Raw genomic sequence first — 24,912 nt, 5'->3', positions numbered from 1 at the left:
AAATCATGTACCTACAGAGGCAGTGAGAAGTGTTTGAAAAAGCTCAGCTCCTTGTAGATTCAGCATGAAGTTTCTATAAGACCAATGAAACAAAACTATAGGTTTGTGCCCTGAATACACACCCAAGTGGCAGGTTCACATGCCACTCTATTTCGGTTTGGCCTCTGCAGGATGATCAACCGCAAAAAAATGAGATATCATCTTTCCCAAACTTTCCTCATGTGCAAGTTTTGTTTCCAAATGAGTCTCACTGCTTCTTTGTCTGCATTTAACTTTTTGGCCATTTTTCTTACAGTCAATTGGCTATTTGAGTAAACCATGTTTCCGACCCTCTCAATGTTTTCATGTGTTCTGTGGGTGACTGCATGGCCACTTCGAGCTCATTGTGGAATCATCTCTGCCTCCTTTAAACCTTTTATGCCAGTCCAAAACTCTTGCTCTTGATATTACTTCTTCACCGTAAACTAATTTTAACATTTCAAGTGTCTCACTTGCAGGTTTGCTTAGCTTAACACAAAGTTTAATATGAATTATTTGCTCTATGTAACAGTCACTCATTTTTATGGTGGAAAAAGAATCATTCTACTCACATGTCCTCACAAAGTTACTGACCACCATGGAAGCACTGTCGTGGCTAGCTGGAACATGTTACAGCATGTCCAGGCAACAATCACTCCTCCTCTGACCTCACAAGCCACACGAGTAATTAGTCAAAATTAAAATGGAAGCATGCAAATGATCTTTGGAGAAGGTGATGAAGGTTTTAGAATCATACCATCTCAGCCTGAATGCCTTCTATTTTCCCATCTACAAAAGGGGAGAAAATAAATCAGCATTTTCCCATTTGTCAAATGGATAGGAAAATGATACTTGAAATACATTGACTATGTGCAGGGAGCATTTACCGTGCCCCCTGCAAAAGAACCTAAGATAAAATACATCCTAATAACATTATGGAAACTGCCACCTAGCAGTATATTTAGAATGAGCTAATTTGAAATTATGGTTTTCCTACTGATAGGCCAAATGCAAGATACTAAAATAGTTTATTTCCGAATACGTATCAAGAGAATGAGACTGTTGTCTCTAGTCTATATAATACAATGTGTTTGGTTGGGTACCTAGGAATTCCAACACTTAAGTACTGTTACCCATACTTATCCTACAAATACTGCCTAGTGTATTTAGAGTTTAAACAAACACATATACTTTGAAAAACAGCATCTCATAAGCTTTAAACAGGGATTTCTTTCACTTAGTTCTCGAACTTTGAAAGGCTTTCACCAATTGTTTGTACAATGCAACTAAAATTAAAATTTTAAATTTTAATTTAATTTTAAAGTGGAATTAAAATTAAAATGAGGTTTTCCAATGATTGATTGTGACCTTAGATTGTATCTATTGATGAATTTTGCTTTTTATTTTTGTGGTGTAATACACATAACAAACCTTTTAGCCATTTTAAGTACAATTCAGTAGTATTAATTACATTCACGATGTTGTATAACCATCACATTTCCATAAATTTTCCATCATCCCAACAAAATTCTGCATCTATTAAACAGTAACTCCACATTCCCTCCTCTCCCTGGACCCTGGTAATCTCTATTTTAACTATTGTCTTTATGAATTTAACTACACTAAGTATCTCATGTAAGTGGAATCATACAGTATTCATCTTTTTATCTGGCTTATTTCACTTAGCATAATGTTTTCAAGGTTCACCATGTTGTAGCAGGGATTATTCACTCCTTTTAAAGGCTGAATAATATTTCTGTTGTATGTATATACATTTTATTTATCCATTCATCTCTAGATGGACATTTGGGTTGTGTTCGCCTTTCAGCTATTGGGAATAACATTGCTATGAACATGGGTGTACAAGTATTTGAATATCTGCTTTCAGTTTTGGGGGTATGTACCAAGAAGTCGAATTGATGGGTCATATAGTAACTTGATGCTTAATTTTTTGAGGAGTCATCAAACTGTTTACATAGCTGTTACACCATTTTACATTCCCACCAACAATGCTCGAGGTTTCTAATTTCTCCATATCCTTGCCAATACTTGTTATTTTATACAAACTCTCACAATAGTACACGAAGATTCGGAAACCACAGGGTTAAGTATTTTCGTCCCATTTTCCATTTGCTTTCCTTGCCCCTTTTTCTTGGCAGTGCTTTCCCTTTAGTGAAAACTTGGACTTGGGCTCAAGACTTTTAGTCTTAAGTAGAGTAACTTAAGATAATTTTGTGGTTTGCTAAGTGCAAAAATTCAATACTTATTGACATGCCACTCCTTTATTGGTGGAATCTGAATTACCTTTTTAGGAGGTGGAGAGGAATGCTCTAAGTATTCCTATTCAATAAAAACAAACTTCAAGATGTAAATGTGACTTTTCCTTCACTTGCGCAAACTGTAAATCTGAAAAAGCAAAGGCTAAAAATGGGCTGGGACAACAGGAACCATTTAAATAAGGCGGTCTATACTATGCTATACTCATGGTATCATACTGTACTGCATGCACTAAAAAGTGTGTAGACAATAGAACCACAAGATCACCCACTAGTTTTAGTTCAAATTTGCGTTTCAAAATTGCAAACCCTTCAACACCGACGGAATGAGCGTCAGTTCCTGGCAGGGCCTAATGGGTTCCTTGTGCCTAGTGGCATGAGAGCCGCTGTGACGGCGCATCTCCACTCCCCGTGCGGACGAGCCGGCAGGTGAGCGTCAGGTGTAGTTCAAATTTGGGCGTCTAAAAGAACCCAAAACCCGGGCCGAGTCTCACCTCGGGCTCGGGCACGCCGGGCCCGGGGCTCAAGGAGAGGCAGCAACCTGCCTGTAGCTCGTCAAACTCCCTGGCCTCGCACCCTGCCCGCCGCCTTCCCTCAGCTCAAGAGCAAGAGACAAAGCAGAGGTACAAGTGTCCAAAAGCTGGACCTAGCGACCGCGCGCGACAGTTGACAGGCTCCCTCCTCCACGAGAATCCTGGAAGACGCGGTCGGCCAATCAGCGGGTGGGGGATGTCCCGAGGACACCCGATTGGTCAAATCCGGGAACGCTCGCGTCCCATTGGCATCTTTTTCCCATGTCCACCCCCTTGGCCTGAATTCCCGCCCCGCTCATAGTCCCATCCTCTCAGAGGGTTGGGAGGAGAGGAGGGTCTTATGCTTGCGCTTGGTTCCCGGTGCGGTATCTCTGGTGTCTTGAAGCCTAACCCCTCACTAGTGGGAATTTCGGGCCATTTTACGCTCGGGTTCTGACAAGTTCTACTTATTCCTAACCTTGTCCGTTTACCCGGTGTCCCACACTGACCCATTCCTCGGCCGGGAGGTGATTTTTATCTGTGCTTGGGACAAAGCAGGGTTGCATGGACCTTGCAAATTAAGGTATTTCTCTTAAAGTTTTCTAATCACAGTATCTGCCATCTTGCTCTGCATAATATGCAATGAGCATTAATTTTGGTGGGCATTACTAAACCTACTGTGCTTTCTTACTAAACCATCAAAATAGCCCCAGGGAAGGAGGTAGTGTTATTCCCATCTTTCAAATGAGGAAACAGAGACATAAAGGAATTTCGTAATCTGCCCAAGTTCTGTTTGCTCTCTAAACATCAACTATACTCTGCCCTTTCATCCCTATTGCCCTACTTTAATTCAGGCCTTCGTAATTGCTTGCCTGGATTACTTCTACAAACTGTCCCCTAGCTCCTCTCCTTGCTACCCTCTACAAAGCCAAGGATTAATCTTCCTAATGCAATCTGATCATGTCTCTGAAATGTCAAATCCTTCTGTGGTCCCTTACTGCCCATAGGTTTTGGCAGAGGCTGCATTTTATTGAAATATTACACACCTACTGATGAGTACACATATCAAATATACAGCCTGCTGAAATTTCACAAAGGAATCTACCAGCAACCAGCTCAAGAAACAGCATCCCAGAAATGTTTCTTTTCAGTCACTAGTCACTCCCTTCCATTCAAGGGTTATCCATTATCCTAAGAGTAGGAAGTGGACTAGTATCCTTATGTTTGTACATTATATAAATGGGACCATTACAGTACATACACTTGTGTCTGGTTTCTTTAACTCACTATTATCCTCATGAGGTTCATCCATATGTTGACTACAGTTACAGTCTGTTCATGAGAAGACTGAATTGCATTTCACTGTGTGAATATACCACAATTATTTCTCCTGTCAATTGTTGATAGACATTGGAGTAGTGTACGCTCTGGAGCTATTAAAAATATTGTCGCTATGAACATTACAATAAAAGTCTTTTGGAGAACACTAATGTGTTTCTGTTGTATATATACCTACAAAAGGTGCTGTAGGGTCATAGATGCTGTGTTCAAACTTAGTAGACATTTTTAAAGTTTTCCAAAATATTTGGATCACTTTACATTCCTATAAGCAAAATAATAATGAGAGTTCCTATTGTTCCACATTCTCATGAACATGTTGTTTTCCACCTTTTTTCAATTTAGGTATTTTGACAGGTGATAATTGCGTTTCATGTGATCATAATTTGCATCTCCCTGATGATTAATGAAGTTGAACACCTCTTTATGTTTATTGGTTATTTAGAAATAACTTTATGAAGAGTCTGTTAGAATTGTCCATTTTTCAGTGTACTGTCTTTTTTATTTGTATTACTCCTAACATTTGATTATAAAAAATTTCAAATATTAGGAAAATTTAAGGAATTTTCAGAAAATACATGTAGACCTTACACAGAGATTCCAGCATTAACATTTCATACAACTTGCTTTATTACATTTCTATCCTTTATCCATCTTAATGTTGTATTTCAAACTAAATTGCAGATAGCAATATGTCTTCCAAATACTTCAGCCTGTATTATCACTAACTAAAATTCAGTAAAGTTTCTTTTGGTGTCTAACTTAGATGAAATGAAGTATACCTATCTTCAGTGTACATTTGTTGAGTTTTAAGCAAATGAGTTTTGAGTTCTATGCTGCCTCCCAGTCAATCTTTGTTTCCACTCTCCTGGGGGGCAACCACTGCTCTGATTTTTTCCGACTGTAGATTAGCTTTATCTGTTTCAAAATTTCACATAGATGAAATTACACAGCATGTACTCTTTGGTAAGACTGCTTTCCCTGAGCACACTGTATTACTGATTCATCCATGTTGTTGCATTGTCAGCAATTCATTTCTTTTTATTGCTGAGTAGCATTCCATTGGATAAATATACCAGTTTGTTAATTTTAAGAGGATTTTTTTTTAATGCACTTTGTCAGGTGCATGTGTTATAAGTATCTTCTCCCATTCTGGGTTTCTTTTCATTCTTTTAATGGTATCTTTTGAAGAAAAAAGTTCTTAATTTTAATTCTCCAATTTATCAGTTTTATGGTGTTTTCTGGATTTAAGAAGTCTCTGCCTCTGCCAGGTTATTAAGATTCCTCCTCTGTTTTCCTCTAAAAGCTTTACTGTTTTAATTTACCTATTTAGACATGCAATTCATTTGGATTGATTGTTGTAAATGGTGGGATATAGAGGTGAGTCCAGGTACCTTTTTGTTCCATGAGGATATACAATTAATCCAGCATGTTAATTCAAATGATCACTTTCCCCCTTTTGCAGCAGTCATAAAGCAGATGGCCATATATGTGTGCAGCTATTTCCCAACCCTACTGTGTTTAACAGATTGGTTTTGTGTATCTTTGCACTAATACCACACAGTCTTTATTACTATAGCTTTATAATACCCTTGATAGTGTAACAATGAACTGATTTTTAATTTAATTAAGTTACAAAATAAATAGCCATATAGCTAGTGACTACCAGGACAGAACAGACATAGAACATTTCCATCCTCCCAGGAGGTTATGTTGATAGCACTGCTTTAGAAGACATCTAGCGGCCAATACCAGATACTTCATTTTATAGCTACAAGCCATCTTTAGTTTACTGCTGGGGTGCTCTTCAAAAATGTGTGTGTAAAATCTCATTTTAGAAATTCAAAATACATATTCCCGGAGATAGGTAAGACATACAGTTCTTGTGACCTTGCACTTTAAGCAGTGAAAATATTTCAGGTGTGGGAGAGCTTAATGCTTTGGTAGTTATGTCCTGTGGTAAGACACCATAAAATACACAGCCCCAAATCACAGAAAAAGATTCCTGCTTTAGTACCATTACCTGTAGTTAATTATTTGTTCTCACCCATGGTCACACACAACAGTTCTCTTTTACAGGACTTCCCTGGGCTGCCACTAGCTGTGTCTGAGAGTTTGCCCACAGACCTGAGATCAGAAGTATGAGTCAGTTCTGGCTCCTATGTATAAGGGATTTGTCAAACCATATTCCATCAGTGACACTGAAGTCTTATGACTACAGAATGATACCTGTGTACATATTATGTCCTTCAGGTGTTTCTTTTATGTATTTATTTGTCCCCAGAACTGTATTTAATAACTTTCTTTTCCAATGTCCTATGGTTCAGTTCTGTGATTACTATTTTAATTTTTTTATTAAGGTATCATTGATAAACAACCTTATAAAGGTTTCACATGAGCAACATTGTGGTTATTACATTCACCCATATTATCAAGTCCCCCTGCACACACCCCATTGCAGTCCTGTCCATCAGCATAGTAGGATGATGTCACTAGTTGTCTTCTCTGTGCTAAACTGCCTTCCCTGGGATGCCCCTACATTATGTGTACTAATCATAATACCCCTTAATCCCCTTCTCCCTCCTTCTCCACCCACCCTCCCCACCCCCTTCCCTTTGGTAACTGCTAGTCCCTTCTTGGAGTCTGTGAGTCTGCTGCTGTTTTGTTCCTTCAGTTTTGCTTTGTTGTTATGCTCCACAATGAGTGAGATGACTATTTTAATTTATCATCAGTTTCCAGACTTGAGCTAGCACAGGGCTTTAGTCATGATCTAAGTTTCCACTGGGGACAACAAGTATTTATTGAGCACTTTTCAAGACACCCTGTGCTAGGCCCTACTATGTGCTAGGAGACACTATGACAAATAATTGGTAATAGTAACCATTGAGCATCTACTGCAGGCCAAGCACTTACATTTGTTATTGTTGAATGATCATAACAACACTGCAAGGTAAATATTGTTACCTTATTTTTCAGATGATGAGACTAAGGTTTTGGGAGGTCAAATTCCTGCAGCTAATAAGTGCGAGAGCTGAGATTTAAGATATGAATCCTTACCATCACCTCTGTGAGACCTATCAGACTTTAAAGGGGCTTCTTTCCTCTCCGGGAACATATTGTCTAGTAGAAGAGGCAAACACACGATAACCACAACCCACAGCAGAACAGACATTGCAACAGGGAGAGGGAAAGCGTGTACACTGATCCAAGTGGCAACGAGTCCTTTCTGCATGTCTGTACGATGCACCGCGAACCTGACCTGTGTGAAGTAAACCATCGGCCCTAGCAATACTATCTTGTAAAAGTCTCCTGAAATCCCTGCTCCTCCATGAGGACTTTTGGAATAATCTGAGAAGCCACAACCTTTCTCTCCCTCTCCTCATTCTCCAGCCAGGCTTTTCTCTGACCTTGCATCTGTAGAGGAGGTGTTAAAGAGTGGTCAGTGCCTTCTTTAGGACAACCTCTAAGGACCACCTCAGAACCAGACTCTGTTAGCACCCTCAGGAGAGAACATCTGAATTAATGTGGAGGACCTGCAAAGATGGTCCTTGAGATGCTGCTGAATGGGAATGTGATGGCTGAATCTCTAGTGCTCTAATCTTGGACCATAGGATAAGGACCACCTCCTAGGTGTTAAGGTTGAATTCTGTCGACTCCCTGGCCCCCAAATTGATGCTAAGGTCTTAACCCCAGTCCCTCAGAAAGTGACAGTATTTGAAATGTGATTTCATAGGGTCATTGCATATATACATTAAAATGAGGTCATACTGCAGTAGAGGGAGCCCCTAATCCAGTATGATTGATGTCCTTATTAAAAAGGGAAATTTGGACACAGATATATATATGGAGAATCTTATATGAACATGAAGATGAAGGCAGAGATGCTTGCACAAGCCAACGGCTGCCAGAGATAGCCAGAAAACCACCAGCAGCTAGGGGTGAGGCCCGAGACGGCTTCATCCATAGTCCTCAGGAGCCAACTCTATCAACCCCTTGACCTTGGATGTCCAGGCACCAGAATTATAAGACAATACATTTCTGTTGCTTAAGACACCCAGTTTGTGGAACTTTGTTAGAACCACCCTAGCAAAAGAATATACTAGAGAAGGCGGAGAAATGCAGAAGGAAACTGAGCCCAAGGACTGTATGGAACACAACTTCCACATCAGTCTTGATTCCTAGAAACATCTACCTTGTTTTAGGCATGATTACTGGCCCTGTTGGTTACAGTCAAACCAGTCCTGACACTCAAGATAAAGTCCAAATTCCTTATCATGACATAGTAAGCCCATCAAGATTTGGCAGAAAAGATTTTTTGACCCCACATATTAAGACATACAGCACTACTTCCAAAAACATCACTTAATATCCTGCCTGTGTATGCTTCTCCCTCTGCTGTATTTCTTACCTGCCTGTGTTTTGTTATTCTTGGCTTGGCCACCTCTGAACTTAGGTTTGACATCCTCCAGAATTCCTTCCCTGACCTCCCCAGAACTGGTTTCTGATCTCATGCTCTCAGTGCTTCCTGCTCTCACAATGCTTATGTTGTAGATTGTGGACTATTTTTGGAGTTCAGTGCCTGAACTTTCATAAATACCCATTAAATCTTTGCTCAGTGCTGAAGGGTGTGGGGGTTTTCCTTGGCCCACCCTACAGGATGATGTGTTCTGAATTTCTAAGAAACAGGTTCACATATTTTCTTTTTTGAAGAACAGCCCAATAATAACCTAAAGATGTCTAATAGCTGTGAAACAAAGCATCTGGCATTGGCTTCTGGATGTCTTCTAAAGCTGTCTATAGAACTTCCTGTGAAAATGGAAATGTTCCTTTGTCTATACTGTCCAATATGGTAGCCACTGGCACAGTGGCTATTTAAACTAATTAAATTCAAAGTTCTGTTCCTCAGTATGGAAGGTTGAATAATGGCCTCCAAATATATCCACACTCTCATTGTAAGAACCTGTGAATTTTGCTTATATGGTAAAAGTGACATTGCAGATATGATTAAACTAAAAATCTTGAGATGAAGAAATTATCCTGGATTATTTGAGTGGACTCTAAATGTAAATACAGGTGTCCTTATAGAGACAGGGATTTGACTGCAGAGTATTAGAAAACAATGAACAACTGAGGCAAGATGCTATGCTCCTGGCTGCAAAGATGGAAGGGGCCCTGAGACAAGGAATGCATGGAATGCAGTTCTAGAAGGTGAAATAGGCAAAGAAACATCTTTCCCTAGAGTCCGCAGAAGGAGCACAGCCTTGCAGACATCTTAATGTTGTCCCAGTGAAACTGATTTCAAACTTCTGACCACCAGAACTGTAAGACAATGAATATGTATTGTTTTAAGCCACCAAGTTTGTGGTAAGGTGTTACAGTAGTCATAGGAAATTAATAGACTCAGTAGCACTAACCACAGTTCAGAACCATGCTTCTACCTCTGCTTGGTGAGGAAGCATGTGATAGATCTAGACTCTACATCTTTCAGAATTTAGGAATTCTGAATATTACTAATTTGCTACTTGCATCCAATATGTATTTATGATTCAATTATTTTGCATAGGCAAACCAAGCCAAGAAAGCTCACCTGTCTTCTGCTGAAGCACATAATGAGGACTAGACTAAATCAAGGCCTTTAATATTGTGATTCACTTCTCAGTTTTATAAAGGACCTCAATTTTGTCATGAAAATTGATACCAAAGAGATGTTTCAGTTCAATTCATTTTTCTCTTTGGAACACCAATAATATTATCAAATCAGATGCAAATTAACTTTTTTGATAAATCTTTCAATAAGAGTAGTGGTTACAATGTCTGTTTTGTTTGGTGTGTACATGTGCAGTCCAAGCAGGAACACATCTAAGGTGCAAGGTAAGAACTTCTGATGTTTGATTCAGGAGGCTCCACACACAGCACCCTCCACAGCCATGCACTGCAGATTTCAGCTTTATGCTTCTGCCCATCTGCACACATGAAGGTTTTATAACAGCACACAGTCGTTAGTAAGTAGAAGGGCCACCTTCTTTGAAAATGGTATGGGGAAAGAATTACCTCCAAATCAACTCTATTGAAACAATTACTAAACCACCCTATATTATATTCCTTAACATTAACATGCCTAAAACTAGTCAAAGAAGGTGGCTTATAGAGCAACACTAGCAACTTTTTTGTTTGAATTTTTTATTGTAAAATATACATAACATAAATTTACCACTTTAATTATTTTAAGTGTACAATTCAGTGGTATTAAGAACATTCACAATGTTCATCAACACTATCCATTTCCAGAAATTTTTCATCAGCCCAAACTAAAACTCTGTACCCATTAAACAAGTTCCCATTCACCCTCCTCAGCTCCTGATAACTTCTATTTGACTTTCTCTATGAGTTTGACTATATTAGGAGCTTCAAATAAGGGGAGTCATGCAGTATTTGTCCTTTTTTGTGTCTGGCTTTTTTTTTTTTACTCATGTTTTCAAGTTCCCTGCATGTTACAACATGTTGTGATAATCATTTATTAGAATTTCAGTCCTTTTTAAGGCTGAATAATATTGTTGTATGTACATACCAGAGTTTGTTTACCCATTCACATTAATCAATGGGCACTGGGTTGCTTCCATCTTTTGGCACAATTCATCAATTGTGAATAAGGCTGCTTGAACATTGGTGTACACACTGGCATATTTTACTTGCAGGCTACACAAACCTATAAATCAGAATTTGCACAGTGTGAGAAATAGGTTTAAAGTTTCCCTTAAATTAGTGGTTATAAAACTTGGCCATACATTAGAATCAGCTGAGGGTGTTTATAAAATTCCCAATGCCCACGCTACACCCCAGACCAGTTACATCAGATTGCCTGGGAGTGGGACCCAGGCATCTGTATTTTTTGTAAATCTTACCAATTATTTCTAATGTGCAGCCAAGTTTGAGATCTAGGGCCCTAAACAGTTAACTAATAAATACTGTTTCATCTATACCGCTTTTCCTTCTCCTACAATCACTAAATTACACAAGTATTTCCCATACCTTCAAGTCCAATTTAGCTGAGTTAAATTCATTTTTATATTTGCAAGATCTTCTAGCCAAAGCACATATGTTTGATAATTTAAGTCTGGGGGAGAAATCTCATCTCTACTTACCATTGTTAAGGAAATGTTTGCTCCTATCACAGGCAAGATGAATAAATTCAAATACATAAAAAAAAAACTTTTATGCAATTAGATCTAATAATGAAACTCTAGACACATTTTCTTTAATTTCATGTCTGAAAATTAACTCCCACTAACACAATTATTTAATATTCTTTTAGAAGTTCCATGCTAATGTACTTATACATGAAAAGAGAAAAGCATCATTATTTGCAGGTGATGCAATCCCTACCCCTAGAAAAATACAAAGGAATCAGTTAAAAAAAAAAGTCCTGGAGGTATAAAAATAGGGTAATAACAGGGAACATAAAAGTCAATAGTATCCTTGTATAACCAGTCATAATCAGCTTGAAAATAAGAGATCCAATTTATAATAGACACAAAAATATGAAATACTTAGAACAAGATATAGTATGTATCTATTTGTTCAGTTATAAACTCTACTGGGTAGTGCTTCAGAGAATGGCCTGCAGAAAAGGCTACTTGGTGCTAATCCTGGCTTTCACCCTTAGCAGCTGTAGGAATTCGGGAAGTTATTTAACCACTCTGTGCCTTAGTTTATCCATCTGTAAAATGTCATTAATACCCTCATAGAATTAAGGATTACACGAGTCAAAAATGTAAAGGGCTTAGAACAGTCCCTGCTACATATTAAGTACCAATGAGTGCTAGCTTTTAACTTCATTACTAAGAGTGTTTTGAAGACGGAAATGACTAGAGAGCTATAACATATTCTCGAATAGAGTGAGTTCACAGGCATAAAGGATGGATGGAGACAGAAAACAAACAATGATAATGAGGTGCATAAGAAATTAGTTCTGAAACTTGAGACTAAATTTTTTTTTTTTGGACACAAGGACAAATGTGCTAATTGCATCTGATGTTTCATTTGCCTTTAAATTAACAAGTCCCCACCACATACCCCATTACAGTCACTGTCCATCAGCGTAGTAAGGTGCTATAGAATCACTACTTGTCTTCCCTGTGCTATACTGCCTTCCCCGTGTCCCCACCCCTACATTATACATGCTAATCGTAATGCCCCCTTTTCCCCCTTATCCCTCCCTTCCGACCCAGCCTATCCCAACCCCTTTCCCTTTGGTAACTGTTAGTCCATTCTTGGGTTCTGTGAGTCTGCTGCTGTTTTGCTCCTTGAGTGTTTTTTCTTTGTTCTTAAACTCCACATGAGTGAAATCATTTGATACTTGTCTTTCTCTGCCTGGTTTACTTTCACTGAGCATAATACCCTCTAGCTCCATCCATGTTGTTGCAAATGGTAGGATTTGTTTTCTTCTTATGGCTGAACAATATTCCACTGTGTATATGTACCACATCTTCTTTATCCATTCATGTATTGATAGATACCTAGGTTGTTTCCATTTCTTGGCTATTGTAAACAGTGCTGTGATAAACATAGGGGTGCATATGTCTTTTTCAAACTGGGCTGCTGCATTCTTAGGGTAAATTCCTAGGAGTGGAACTCCTGGGTCAAATGGTAATTCTATTTTTAGTTTTTTTGAGGAACCTCCGTAGTGCTTTTGAGAAAACTATGGAACGCTTCACGAATTTGCATGTCATCTTTGCGCAGGGGCCATACTAATCTTCTCTGTACCATTCTAATTTCAGTATATGTGCTGCTGAAGCGAGCATCAGACTAAATATTTTTATGTTTGTTTTCCCTATTTAATTTATAATTACGTAAATGTGGACTAGTTATAAAATTTTTATTTTAGTGTCATTCCAATATAGAGAATGCTAAATATAAACTATTTTCCAAAAATTCACATGGAAAAATAAGTGGAAAAATAAAAGAATACGTTAAAGGGGAAAAATGTTATCATCTTTTACAGCATGCAGCAATTACAAAAGCTTAAATTCTAGAGAACTATTAGGGAAGTTTTTGAAACACATCTGTAATGTTGGATTCTCCCAGAGGAGGACGCCGCCCCAAATCACTCACGAAAGGCATCTCTTGATCCAATAAGCAAGAGGAATTTATTCAGGAACCAGCTAGCGGGGGTCCAAGTTAGCCCGACGCAGCGGGTCTCAACAAGGACCCGGAGCACACAAAGCCAGAAGGTTTTATAGCATTTTCAAAGGGGGCAACATTTTCCACAATCACAATACAGTGTTTTTTCATAGACACATAAATCTTTGCCTGGGGCCACATCCTGGGGTCTGGTTAGATAAGATTACCTTCGGAATGTTTAGGGTGGTTCTAGTAAGATAAGCTTGGTGTGTATGATTAACTGATTTGAGGTCAGCTAATTAAAGGTCACTAGATTTAACACTGGCTGACTAACTTGTTTTTCAAGATTCTAATAATTTTCCTCCTTCTAGGTTAGGGGGTGGTATTTAAGCCTTTAAGATGGCTGTACTTATGCTAACTTTTGATTCTTCAGATCTTACAGTGAAAGAGTCAGTTTCTCTCTGCTTTGATGAATTCAGTAGAAAAGGACTGGAATATCTGAATATTTATTACAGTTTTAAATATCTATAAAATGGAAAACAAAAGCTCAATAGAACAGGAAGTTTAAAAACCAAGTATAACACAAAGTTAGGCCATCTTACCTCCATTTCCACTTCTCATATCTTGTCCATGGAGTCTCTTATCTTGACCTCTGAAATAGCTCCACCTCTAACTGGTCACTCTGCTTCCACCCTTGTCTTCCTAAAAATCCATTCTCTGCATGACAGTCTGAGTAATCCTTTTTAAAGACCTTAATAAGACCAAGTCAACTTGCCCACTTAAATCCGTTGCTTTCCATGAGCACTTAAATCTATTTGAAATCACCAGTCACACTTATAGGGCCCCATGATCACTCACCTCCTCCCACTCAGCTTCAGTCATTGCACTGCCCCACCTGTCTTTTACCAGCAGTTCTCTCCCAAGCCCCCATCTCCACAAGGCTGGACCCTTCTCCTTGAGGTCTCAGCTGAAATGTTTCCTCCTCCAGGAAACCTTACCTAAGTCCCCCATTTAAAGTAATAATGAAAACTAATCTTACTGCTTTTCTGTATGTCAGGCACTTTCTGACACTTTACATGCAGAACTCATACCATCTCACAAGAACACAGTGAAATAGGTAAGGCAACTTTATCCCAGCAAAGGTATATAAAGATACCAATATACTGCAAGTAGCTAATCAGAAACTTCATTTAATTGCTCTGCTGACTATAAGGTTGCCTGCCCGCAACTCCCAAATCACATCAGATTTTAGTTTTACTGCAGCACTTTCCAAAGCATGATTTCCTCTACTCCTGAAAGAATGTAAACCCTAGGGCTCCCTTGTTCACTGCTCTGTCCAGCACCTAGAACAGCTAGCATATAGTAAGTACTTAACTAATGTTTGTTGAATGAATGCATGAGTAAACAAGCAAATAATTGAGAAATCATTCAACTTTATGTTAAAAACCAAACAGGATTACAAAAGGACAAAGGATAATTTAAATTCATTCAGAAGTTCCTACCTCTTAATGCTGTGCTCTCGGATGGTGAAGCACCACTACCCCTCATTCATTCTAAAGGGAATACTGGGTAATGTAATGTGCCACCAGGTGAGGGATGAAGTGTTTCATTAGATTGGGAGAACCTCTCCAAGGTAATATTTAAGGTCAGATAAGGGAAGCCTCTCCAAGGTTGTATTTAAACTGAGATCTCAGTGACAAGGTCTCTGGCTGTGTGATGGTGACAGGGTAGGCACTGCCGGCAGAGGGGCAGCTAGAGCAAAGGTCCCAAGGAAACACACTTGAGGACTAAAGCATCTGCCTATGTAGGGCCTTACAGGCTGTGTGAGGAGTTTGGGTTTTATTTTAACTGCATGGGAAGCCCCTGGAGACTTTCCACAAGGGAAATGTGTGATATTATGTATTTTGTCTCCTTTCCTTGAAGTACAAAGAATGAACTCTCAGGGAACAAGATTAGACAGAGGAGAGTTAGGAGAGGATTGTAGTAGTCAAGGTCAGACGTGGTGGTCTGAACCAGGGTGATGGTGGTATCTGGGTTATGTCATAGCAACTCGAAGAGCTTGTCAGTGGGCTGCTGGGTTAGAGGGGAAAGGGAAAGCAAGGAATAGTGGAAGACCATCTTGATTTTTGACATGAGCAGCTGGGTACTTACTGAGAGGAGGAAACCTGAAGAAGGAGCAGGTTTGTGGAAGGAACTGAGTTATTTTGGTCATGCTTAAGTCCAACTGGAGATGGCAAATTTAAGTATGAATACACAAGTTTGGAGTCTAGTAGAGAAATCAGAGTTGGGGATAGAGATTTACGACTCATTGGCACATAGGTACTATGTATAGTGACAGCACCTGGGTTAGACATTGGTGGAGGTTATATTTCTGATAGAGGAGTAGAGGGCCTAGAATCAGCCCCTGAAGGCTCCCAACATTTAGAGATGGAGCAAAGGAGTTGACCAAGGAGTACCTAGGGGAGGAGGAGAAAAACCAGGAGTGTGTGTGTTAATCAGGGTTCTCCAGAGAAAACAATCGGTGTTCACACACACACTGCTTTGGCAGAATGGGGGTCACCAGTGTCTTTGGTAAGAATGATCTTCCTCGTGGACAGCAGCATCACTGGAGAGGGCTGGGGAAGAATGTCAAGCATAGTACTGATGAGTTCAAGGGCACTTCATGGAAAGAGGGATGGCAGAGTGCAGGTAGGCGTAGCCTGGTGAGAACATAGACTGCTTGTCTAAGAGCTCCGACCTCTTAATGAAGCATGGGGCAAGGCTGTCAGATGAGTGTGTGTTTGAAGAGGGAAGAGGACCGATTGCTCTGAGGAGAAGAAAAGTATTAATGGTCGTCAGGAAATGTTAGGCGCCAATTTTGGATTTGTAACTGTGAACTTCAAGTGACACCTGGCAGTACTTTTATGGGTTAGCTTCCAGCAATGCCACGGTGCAGGTACAAACCAGGGGTAGCGGATGGTTTGGGGAGAGGGTCAACCATGTGGCCAGGTAAGTATAATGGAGAAAAAGAAGGTAAGAGAAAAGGGTAGCAATACTGAATTTCACTGTGAAGATTCTTTGAACAACTCTGTAGAAATTCTTTATTAGGAAGACAGAAGGTATGAAAAAGGCAGAATATTTCCTTAATATACATTCCTAGTGAAATTACTCAGCCAAAGAAAGTGAAGCTTTAAATACTCTGTTAAACATGGCCTAACTGCTTCATTCTTTTTAAAGAAAGGTTTAATGGAAGTACAATACAGAAGAAAAACCACTAAAAAAAAAAGACAATTAGTTTGATCATACACACACATGCAAAGTATTTATATATATATATAATTGGTTTCAGGATTTAAAATGTTTTGATGTTACTTAAACTTTTTTTACTCTGAATTATAGATTCACAGGATACAGATTATCTAGATTCCAGTGATGGATAACTTTTAAAGAGGTATATAGATGTGCATGCATGCACGCACACACACACACACAAACAATAATATAGTTCACTGTTTCAGAAAACCTACATGTATAATATATACATATATTTTTTTCTGAAAATGTCACAGAATTATGATTTTAAACTTTTTAAAATGTCAATTCTTACAGGTTATTTTCCTGATTAAGTATAAATTCTTTTTATAAAAGTAAATCTGGGAGCAGACATAACTTTGAAAACAGTTTTGACTAGATACTATAAAGCTACAGACAAAATGGCAAACTGTATTCTAGTTGGTAAATTTGTTTCTCACGGGTACATTTTAGTAGTTCTGTCAGAACTTTTTGTAACTATTTTACATGTAGCATTTAGCAAATAAGACAATAATTTGTAGACAACAGGAGACAGGTTCCTCACTGTCACAGAAATAAGTTACAAAGAAGCAGGATGGAGGTGGGGTGAGAATGAACACTGTGGCCCAGAGTTGGAGGGATCAGTGGGAACTCATATATTCTAAATATGTCTAGACACAGAAATGCAGGTGCCTGCATATGCATGGATTCATATGTACAGACATATTCCCCAGCTTTGTCCACCAAGGGGGGCTAGCAACAGTTGTGAACACATCTTGCACCCACATCTTGGTTTCTCAGTAACAGTTATCAGTAGAAGGAACCATGGTTCCTTAGGAAAATGACTGGTTCTAAGGCTGGACAGAAAAATACAAGATGAGGCCGGAGCATCTCGAAGCACCAGAAAGAAACTAAGGAAGTATTAAAAACAAAACAAAGGATGGGAGTTACATCAAAAAGATTAGAAGCCAATTTCAAAGAGCCCTCAGAGGCCAAAACTGGGACAATTTGAGGAATGGTGATGTCTCTATTCATGAGTCCATACTGGTAACAATCATTGAAATAACAAATTTTCCACATAGAATTATAATTAATAAATGTAGAAGTAGAAAATCACCATTAAAACAGCACAGCAATAACTACAACAGGCAAAATCTGTTGCTGAATGCAGTAATTTTGTGAGTTAAACTTTAATAAGAAGCAGAATGCCTGTATAACAATACTTTGTTTTTCATTTATTAAATCACAACTTCTAAAACTGTATCAATTTGCAAACAAAATGCTTTAAAACAATGTCTTTTGGAGAGCCATCTAATCCTAATTGTAGGTTCACTCAAAAAATTAATTCTAACAGAATTGATTACCCGGCCTTTGATTTATAATATCTCTCCTTGAGTTTTGGTAAATGGTGATGAATAATTCAATGAATTACTAAAACGTCTTGTAGAGCTTTTGAGATGGCTAATAAAGTATAAATTCTTTTGCCAACCAAATGTGTCTTGTCCTCCATCTGTTGCATAATGATGGGAAGATACTTTCTTTACAAAATAATTTAAGTTTCAAACATAAAAAATGTCTATATCCATCACTAGTAAATCTGAAACTATTTTCCACGACTTTTTATCCCTTACAAACTTTACATATGGAAGTAGAAAAGCTTTATTATCACCTAACCCAATATTGGGTGGCTTAACATATCTCAAAATCATTTGTTATTTCATAAAGTAAGACTTTATCCTTCCAATAGGTATTTTCTAACATTCCAATGACTGTCTTCTCATTTCATAAATTTTCCTCTGTTAGTACCTGACATTGGGAAATAAGGGGCTAATGGATATATCTGCATATATGTATGAGGTTTCTAATGTACCCCAACACTTGAAAAGGGAAACAAAGTTAGCCAAGACAAGAATTCCAAAATGGTCTAAAAATTCTAATTCAAAAGTTTTTGAAAATTTACACTTGACAATAGTCAGTGCCAGAATACAAATCTGCTAGATACTCATACTGGCTATAAGTGAACTCAATCTTACATTTAGTTATGCAATGCCCATAGTCAACTGTGAGGGCTTTACATGAATTATTTAATCATTACCACAACCCTCTTCATTGTGATTCAAACAAATATGCCTGTCCTTGTGAAGCTTATATTCTAGTAGGTTAGACAACAGGTATACAAATCAGAAAATGAATATATAACCTAGTTTGTCTCAAAACTCTTTAAAGCAACCTTTCAGCACTGAATCCAAGGTCAAAGGCTATCAACCTTCTCCTGAAATGAGATTAAGAATAAATTCTTTCAATGGTTCTTCTACTCTAAAAGGCCATTAAGTAAGCAGTACTGACCCTCCTCACCCTTTACTCTTTATCTCCATTTTACAAAAGAAAATTGAGATTGTGTTTGGAATTGAGATTTCTTTTCTTAACATTTCCCAATTACTTATTAAATACTTCTGCTGCTCTAATACAGCAGCCTGCATCCCTCATCTACCTCATGATCCATATACCAAACAGCCAATACTGAAAGCTGCATGCTTATCTTTTAAGGGCTTCTCTAGTTTCAAAGCCAGTTTACTTACACTTTGCTTAACACACACAAGAACAGATGAAGGACTTCTGTGCAGGAGCCTTTTTGTTATGTCCTGAACTACTGGAATGTTTTTTGTTTCTTACTTTCTTTTGACAGTCTTAATATGAACAATAAACCCACCCCCTAAGGATGTAATACTGGGGTTTTTGTGTGTGTATAACTTGAAATAATTTTCTCTGTGTGAATAAGTTGCCTCTTTGCTATAATGTTTACAGTTTGTATTTAACTTTTCAAAGGGGGATCAGTATCTCACTGTCCATCCCCTTATAATGTAATCACTTCTGTTAGCTGCTGGCTTATCTTTTCTGAGTTGTATATGTAAAAAGTGGAGTAGATGCATGTATGTGTGCATGTGTTTATTATTTTATTTCCTCTGCTTTATGAGTGGCAGCAAATTAAATACATTGTTCTGCATCTTGCCCTTGTTTTCAGCAATGGTGGACTTTTTAGCAAGTTCTGTACGCTTTCAGTCTGTTCATCTATTAAATGGGGAGAACACTGTGTGAGAAATAGAAAAACGTAAGGAACTCACCACAGGACAGGGCAGAGTGCCACATGCAGTACAGTACATGCTGCCCCTACACTGCTCCCACAACCTTCCTCCCTGCTGCTGTGCCTGCGGTAAGATGGCGACAATGCACACAACTCAGACTGTGGATTAAATGCCTACAGGAAGTCAGGAAAGCACAGCAGATCATCCCAGCTTAAATGGTTTATAGCATTTTCCCTAGGGGAGATAAAGAGAAAGTTCTCAGTCAGTTAGTGAACATACAGGATGACTACCCAACGTTTATTGTTTCAGACACATTTAAAAGGACTTCCAGAAAGCCTGGGCACATGTACACTGGATTCTTCCACCTTCAAACAAAATCAGTTTCCAAATGCACACACTCTCTGATGTATCTGGAAAAGTCTAGAAAAGTGTTACTAGGAGGAAAACTTTTCCTCTACCAGTTTAGGTTCAAGTGGCTGGGGGCCTGTGAATTAACCAACAGATTAATAGAAGAAAAGCTTATTATACATTGTGTGTATTCAGGAACATGCTATAAGGAGTTCTCTACATAGCCAGGGAGGTTTTCTATACCAGCTTGAAGGGTTGGGGAGGGAGCTTTAAAGCTTCAGCGGGAAGCACAGAAGATTCTGCTAGGATGTCTTTACACAACTCCTCAGGCGGTCCTGATGCCAAGTCAGGGTCCTGCCTTATAGAAGGCCATGCAGAGAGGGCTTCAGGGCAGCTGCATTCTCAGGCCTCTTTTACTCACCAAAGGGAAGTTTCAGAAAGGCTTTTGTTTGCAGCTGCTGTTTGTTCCAGATGTTCTCAGTGTAAAGTCATCTTTATGCCATTCTTGTGGGCTTGGTCCCTTCGTTTCCCTGCTTGAGATTTGACAGGAAGTTTCACAGGCATGAAGCTGGGTGGACTGCTGTAGAGAGAGGACTTGGGTTAGAGGATGGGAAGTCAGAGGTCTGCAGAAGGATAGAATACCATAGATTTGGATAAAGATGAATAAGCAGTAAAGGACAAACCCAAATGCAGAGCCCCATTTTCCTCTGAACCAGTCTTCCAATCCTGCGAATAGGTCACTCTAATTAACTCCTTGTGCTTTATTCATTTGCTAGACTGTTGGCCAGCTCTTTTAACTGGTTCATAGACATTATTTCTCCTGTGTCATTTACATAGAAGCAGCATGTCTGCCGAAGCCTGTACATGGTCTTCCCTGTTGGGAAGCCTGTGTAATCAGAAGATGATTTGTTAGTACAGAGGCTAGCCTGCTCACTCCTGAGGGCATGTTTCCATGATCTGCACTGTGGCAGTAAATTCTTGTTCCATTACTTTGGAAATGTTTAGAACTATTTTTCTCGATCAGAAGTTCCCCAAGTTGGAAAAAGGGTCCTTACAGAATTGGTGTGGCAATACATGGGATTGTCTAGGATGCCTCGTTGGCTGTGTCTATGTGGTTAATTACTTTATGTATGAAGGAGCTCAAATGTATAATTTGGCCAGCATTTAAAGTGGGATACCTGGTAAAGGAAGGTACCAGGTACCCGAGTCCACATCACCCTGGCCATTTAGGTGGGAACCCTTTATATAATTTGTTGCCACATTAAGTAGGGAGACCAGAGTTGTTCACAAAGGTCAGAGTGGAAGCAGTGTCCCAGCAGGCTGGGGTCTGGTGTCCATCACAACCTCTGCCAGTAGTTATGTTGGCATCTGCACAACTTCTTTCCCATGTCTCTGTGAGGCTGCAAGAGCAAAACAGGTTGCAAAATACCTCGTAAAGAAGAACTTTGCTTTGATTTTGGCAGTTACAGAGTGGGGTGTCATTACCTCACCAGGTCATTCCAGAGTTTTGGTCCACCCAGATGTAGTCTTGGGTATTGGGCAGACCAATCAGGGGGACAGCTGAGCTGTTCCAGGCCCCACTTGTGCAGTCTGCAAACCAGGAAATTATCCAGCGACTAGGCCAGCATTTGTTCCATCATAATCAGTCTGTAACTTATTTATAACATCTGTTGAGAGTCTGAAATGGTCATCTGTGGAATCAAACCATAGTGTTTGGTTATAGTGTTGTTTTAATATGTTATATAGGGAGCGTCCAGTGCTGTCTTTATTTTCAGTGCAAAGAGAAAAATTTCCCTCCAGTAGCTTCACCTGAGAAAAGGCCAGTTCAGCTTCCATGGAGGTTTCCTGATGCCAAATAACTCTAACACAGGAAGTTAGATTTTTATCCCCCTGCTTGTGGGAACCATTCCCTTTCACATATCCACTGTCCAGAATGGGTCCACGATGTGCTTGCATTGTCAGGAACAAAAACTAGTTCAGGTTCTTGTGCTTTATCTAGATGTTGACATACAGGCCATCAGACTGATTAGCTAGGGTGGCCAGGGTTTGGAAGACTGGCATGAGCGGGTGTCAGGGTTGTGCTAAAGTTGTTATAAAAGCAGTAAGGTTTAGTTGAAGCATGACACAATTTGAAAGGGAGCCCATGGTGGAGGAACAGAGGGAGAACAGGTTCAGACAAGCCATCTCCAGCCAATTTTTCTGTAAATGAAAGAGTTTTGTTTTAACTTCCAAGGCAGAGAATTTTCCAGGTCAAGGGGAGGAAAAGTTTCAAGGTAAAATAAATGAAGACGAAATTCTTGATCCAAAACCTTAGAATAAGCTGCCTACTTTGTGGTGCCTGCATTTGCAGCCTGAGCAGGCTCTGGGAATCCTCAATTCGAGGTCCCTTGTGATGGCCTTCTAGTTGCCATGCGAAGGCTGATCTGTGCCTAGACCGCTGTCTCATGTGAATCCAGGACTTTAATTTTGAGGACAGTATAGATGGTGTGCAGTACCTACCAGTGCAGCCTCTCCCAGTGATGTAATGCTTACTTTCTTCTAAACACTTTGATGTATACGCCATCTCCTGGCAGAAAGGGATGGCAAGGCTTGCAGTCACTGAAGAACATGCTTTCATCACATGTTAATGATATACTCCAAGTGTAGCAGTTCTTGTACATAATTAGTCAAACAGTATTGAATTTTTCACTCAAGTCCCCATGATGCACACCCAATCCAGGAATGGAAAGTACAGATGCCAGCAGGCATGGGGCGCCCAAAAACTATTTAAAAAGGGGTCAATTTGGAGTATTCTGGATCTAGTTTCTTCCCAGTGAAGTTTGGCTGTGAAGGCTTCATGACTTCTGTGAGCTAATGGCTTCAGATGGCCTCAACTTAAAGTCTTTATGACATTCTCATGGTTCTTCCTGTCTTCAGTGACAAAGACAAATACTTAATCTGAACATGTCAATCTGTTACCAGTTGTGCCAGTTGTCCTCACTTCTTGTCTTGTAGAAGGAAAGAATACAGTGGAGAGACCAGAGAGGAAGGAGTGCGTGAAAGCAGCAAGGAGTTTAATAATCAAAGCGAATGTACACTTGCAGAGGCCCAAGTGCCCCACTTGGTTACAAATTTGGGAATTTTATAGGTCTCTATCTTCCCATTCTCCACACTGTTCCACCACTCTCTAACACTCCAGCCTAAGACAGTTTATAACCACCATGTGCTGTTTGAGTTTGAGGACATGTGCATGCCCATTTTGGTTAATTTGCCCATACTGGTCAAGCGTGGCAAATGAAGGTTATACAACTGTCAAACTGCCATTTTACCTTCATCTGCGCATGTCTGGCTACGCAAGGACGCTAGAGCAGGATGTTCTGACCTCAAGGGTCGAGATGTTCTGCAAGAGTTAAGGTACTCTGAGTACATCTGGTTTGTTGGTGAGGGTGGCTTTGGGGATTGAGGGTTATGTTTTTCATTTCCCCCCTCTGCCTGGGGCTCCTATCTGTCTGCCTACCCTAACAAATCAACGCCAAGGTTAGGTATAAATTCTTCACTTGTACTCTGAGCTGTGTAAAACTATCACAAAGGTGCTCAATCTGAAAAGAATTTTTCTTCTGGTTCAGCTGTAACTCCAGACAGGATCCAAAGAGGAGTTTTACAATCCCTTCTCTGGGTTTTGTGGAGACTTTCTTTACCCTTCTGTGTTAGCCTCTTAAGGTACAGCATCAACCTTAAAAGGGCACAGGAAAGGGAGATGTTGGGGGTGAGGGGAGGGAGGGCGGTACTCTTACCATTTCCTGAGTGCCTCTATCATCAACAGTCAATATTCCCGGATCTTGCACTAGGCACTTTCTTTACCAAGTCCGAAAACCGACTAAAAGCGGCTGGGTGCCCACGAACGTAAATTTTTTTTACGTTAAGGGAGAGACGAATTCCGGCCTTTGCAGCAACCTGCGCCCGGGCCCCTTCGGTCGCCATTGACCACGTGCTCGGGGCCTGGGCCATTCATTTCATTTCACTCAAGAATGGGGACATACCTGTGCGTGGAACTCCGCCGCTGCACCCCCGCAGACGCTGGAGACAAACTCCCCGGGTCCAGGGTCGGTTCCGGATGGGCTCTGGCCGCCTCAGGCCGGCCCGGCCCGGAACCTGCTACACAGTAGCCACGGCTGCGCGCTGGAGGACCAAAGCGCAAAGTTGTCACCGCACCGGGCCTGCCTGCGGACGGCCGGGCGGGGGTCTGTGCCTCGCGCAGCCCCGGGACGGGCACGGCCGCCTGCCCCCCGGGCCGCCGAGGGCTGCTCTACCCCTACGTTCTGGCCGCCGGGAGCAGCGGGCTCCGGGCGGGCAAAGCTCGAGGGGACGCGGGGCGAACCCACCCCCAGCCGGGTCCAGCCCCAGCTGGGTGCCCTCCCCGCCTCAAGGGTCCGCGAACCCAGGTCACACTCACCACCCAAATCCACGAGACAAAGAGGCTCGCGACCGGCGGAGACCAGGTAGGCGGTGCCGGTCGGGGAGGAGGGCTGCCAGGCGAGCAGCCAATCCCCGGCAGGGATGGAAGGGGGCGGAGCAGAGGGGCGGGCCCGGCTACATCAATTTCTGTGGCGTGTGGACCAGTCGACCCTGAGCAGAGCATCTGTTTTGGAGCCTCAGGGAGACCAGGCGGCTCCTCTCAGGACCCTCTTGGATCTGTTCCTCCAAGCCAACAATTCTTCTACTGACGCGGCCTTCGCCGTTACCTTCTCCCCAGCCCAGCCCCTGGCCACGGCTCTGGGTCCCAGCCTCCTAGAATCCCGAGGTTCTCTTTCCTATGCCACATTCGTACTCATTTTGGAGAGCTTGCTCTGTGCCAAGCACCCTTCTAGTCATTAATGGACGAAACGAAAGCCTAGATCGACATTCTTGTGGAGAACAAAAAAGGCAAGTCGGAAATAGAGAATATGTCTGAGGGTGATAAGCGCTATG

The 24,912-nt window shown here is 40.6% G+C and overlaps 1 long non-coding RNA gene and 2 other non-coding genes across 4 annotated transcripts; all 3 read right to left on the bottom strand.

The window, feature by feature from the left end:
• Positions 1–12,838: 12,838 nt before the first annotated feature.
• LOC118968455 (U6 spliceosomal RNA) lies at positions 12,839–12,945 on the bottom strand. The gene has a single exon (XR_005056109.1). It is a non-coding gene; the product is annotated as a U6 spliceosomal RNA (small nuclear RNA).
• Positions 12,946–13,271: 326 nt separating this feature from the next.
• On the bottom strand, positions 13,272–24,491 carry LOC140849624 (uncharacterized). 2 transcript variants are annotated; one of them, XR_012131734.1, is made up of 4 exons: positions 24,398–24,491; positions 23,985–24,123; positions 20,387–20,545; positions 13,272–19,851 (listed from the first exon to the last, which is right to left on the bottom strand). It is a non-coding gene; the product is annotated as an uncharacterized lncRNA (long non-coding RNA). The 2 variants fall into 2 exon arrangements; XR_012131733.1 differs by having other exon boundaries at positions 13,272–20,545; positions 24,398–24,490.
• On the bottom strand, positions 23,569–23,690 carry LOC118968450 (small nucleolar RNA SNORA26). The gene has a single exon (XR_005056105.1). It is a non-coding gene; the product is annotated as a small nucleolar RNA SNORA26 (small nucleolar RNA).
• Positions 24,492–24,912: the final 421 nt, after the last annotated feature.

This window comes from Manis javanica, chromosome 5, assembly GCF_040802235.1.
Source record: "Manis javanica isolate MJ-LG chromosome 5, MJ_LKY, whole genome shotgun sequence".
Taxonomy (NCBI): domain Eukaryota; kingdom Metazoa; phylum Chordata; class Mammalia; order Pholidota; family Manidae; genus Manis; species Manis javanica.
This window is presented reverse-complemented; position numbering and strand designations above follow the sequence as displayed.